At 37.4% G+C, this 2,838-nt stretch overlaps 1 pseudogene; it reads right to left on the reverse strand.

Moving 5' to 3' along the window:
• Positions 1-2,235: 2,235 nt before the first annotated feature.
• Positions 2,236-2,411, reverse strand: LOC122049735 (annotated as a pseudogene).
• Between the last annotated feature and the right edge of the window lie 427 nt (positions 2,412-2,838).

Raw genomic sequence — 2,838 nt, forward strand, 5'->3', positions numbered from 1 at the left:
TCGCAGGGGACGGGAACTCCATCTTCTATGGGATATTTGAATCCCGTCTGGATTATTATCCACATTTCCCCTTGAGTTTTCAAGTGGTAATCCATTCGGCTCTTCCAGTATCCGAAGTCTTTGCCAGAGAAGAGGGGAGGGCGTGCAGTGTTATACCCTTCATGGTCAGCCATTAGAAAAATCTTGCAAAGACGAGAACAATAAAACTTGTTCCAAGATTTAGTCTTGTATTAGCAGTGCTGGAGAAGATAAAATAAGAGTGTTTCACGAATTTTGAGAAAAAGTAATAAAATAATATTAAAAAATATAGTGACAAATTTTGTTAAATGTGATATTTTATGAATTCTAACTAATGGTAAAAATTTGAGAATGGATTTTTTTTCAAAAGATTTGGAGGGAAAAAAACGGAAGGCGTAAGAATTTATTTTTACCAAAAATGAACGAAAAAGCTACGAAGAAATGCTCGAATGGTAGTTGTACCGATTCAGAGCAACCCCGCTCTGTTACCAATTATAGGATCGTTGCGCTAGAGGGGGGTGAATAGCGCTCGTGGCCTTTTCATGCTTTTCGGAAAGCACAGAGTAACGAAGCGGAAGATAAAAATAGAGCGGAAGAAAAACAACACAAGCGCTAATGCTTTTCTTTTACTTGGTTCGGAGCCCGTGACGACTCCTACTCCAAGACCCACACGTGAGAGTGCTTTCGATGAGCAATCCACTAATTAATCTAGAAATTACAAGTACAATAATTAATGTACAATTAAAAGTATACCGACAACTAAGAACAAGGAATTTCGGGCTTCCGGTTGTCGGAGTCGCGTTATGTCTTCGTCGGATCGTCTTTTGAGCAGCGTGCAGTAGAAAGAATGCGAAGATCAAGTGTTGTAAAGGCTCTACTCGAACCTGCCTTAAATAGGCTGTTGAAAGTGCCTTCAACCTCCATGGATGACGCCTCCAGCTTGATTCTTATCCTCGTAACTTGGGTCGTCGATAACATCCACATTCTGTGAATTTTATCTCTCCGAAGGCACCTTCAAGCCTCATGGAAGGCGCCTTCAAACCTCATGGAAGGTGCCTTGAATACTGTTCACCGGAGGCGCCTTCAATCTCCATGGAAGGCGCCTTGAACACTGTTCACCCGAGGCTCTTTTGTGCTTTCCACTTCCTATAAGGCATATTAGTCCAAATTCAAAATATACCTTATAAAATAGAGTTAGCACAATAAAATATGAAATAATAAATTATTTTGGCAGCCTCCGGACTGTCCAGTTCTGACTTTGAGTTTCACTGAAACTTTAGGTCGAACCGACGTCTACTGTTCCCTCTTCGGGGAACGTGTCTTCATCTACTTCTCTCAGGAGAATTTACCTGTTGCAAAACCGGTCCTCCAGACCGACTGGACTTTAGCTCAGCGTCCGAGTCTTCAAGACTTTTCTGCTGGACGTCTGATCCCTGACCCGTCCAGTCTTCCACCTGGTTCGCGACCACCAGGATTTTCACCTAGAGTCCTCGACTCTAGGATTTCGCCCAAAGTGCTCGACCCGCCAAGACTTTCCGCCTAGGGTTACCATCTCCTAGGACTTAGGTTACCACCCCATAGGGTTTTCCACCTGCCTAGAATCACTAGGACTTTTGCCTAAGTACACTTAGGACTTTCCTGCACACTTGGTTCAACACTTGTTAGATCACAAGATAGCTTAACTTTGAACCTTTTGTCATTATCAAAATACAAGTTCGATCGTCTGATGCTACCCACTCTAATAATTTCTCATACTCAGTGTCAATCCCAATCGATCGCACCGTCACCACTCACTTCGCCTCGGCCTGTTGCTCGTTATTGCCTCCTCTCGCCTCCGCGTCTGCTCATCGCTACTTGCCTCATGAATCATTGGAGAACAACTAACGAGCTGTCGGTGTTAAAAAAAATAAAAGGGTAATTTTGACAAAAGAATTTCGTTGACTCCAGAATCGTAGAAAACCTTAGGTTGCAAAGTAATCATATTTTGGGTTATAACCCATTTGATAATAGCTCGAGAATTGATCATAACCTAAACCAAACAAGGTTATCATTGAAAACTTGAGACAAATAACTAATGTTATCAACGATCACCTTGAACCAAACGTGTCCTAAAAGCTTTGGCTTTCCTTCAATGGGTTAATATTTTAATATTATTTATAATTTACTAGTCATTGCGCACACGCGTTGCATGTGTAACATAATACATGAATATGTGTAAATTAGTGCCCTAGGCCCATAAATTAGACTTGGTCAGGGGTAACGCTCGAGAACCCAGTAACAAGCTACTATAACAGACTCTCTTATGAAAAAATAATTTAATTTTTTATATCATATATTAAACTGATAAGAATAGATATTACACTTGATCTTAGCCAAAAGATCGGGAAAAGTATGCTTTCTAACGTCGTCGGTCCAAGGTATTTATAGAAACTTCTCCGTTCATGGTAATACCAATCCTAAGATGGGGAAACTAAATAGAACGATGTCAGTGTATATTTCTTTATATAAAAAATGACTAGAAAAAATTATTAATAAAACTTAAAATTATTAATGAAAAAAAAAATATTAATGTAATTTAATTTTAAGGCTCATCAAAATTAGTTATTAAAAGTCAAGATTTTTAATTAAATAGTAAGATTTTATTTATTTATTCATTATTTTTCATTTATTATAAATTTGATAAAAAATTTATTAATAAATTTAATTCATAAATTTTATTTATTGATATTATTTATAAATAATTTATAATCTATTTATGAACTTGAGTTACTTAAATTTATTTATTTAACTAATTTTGTAAATATTGAATATAAATAAATA

This window comes from Zingiber officinale, chromosome 2B, assembly GCF_018446385.1.
Source record: "Zingiber officinale cultivar Zhangliang chromosome 2B, Zo_v1.1, whole genome shotgun sequence".
NCBI classification, from domain to species: domain Eukaryota; kingdom Viridiplantae; phylum Streptophyta; class Magnoliopsida; order Zingiberales; family Zingiberaceae; genus Zingiber; species Zingiber officinale.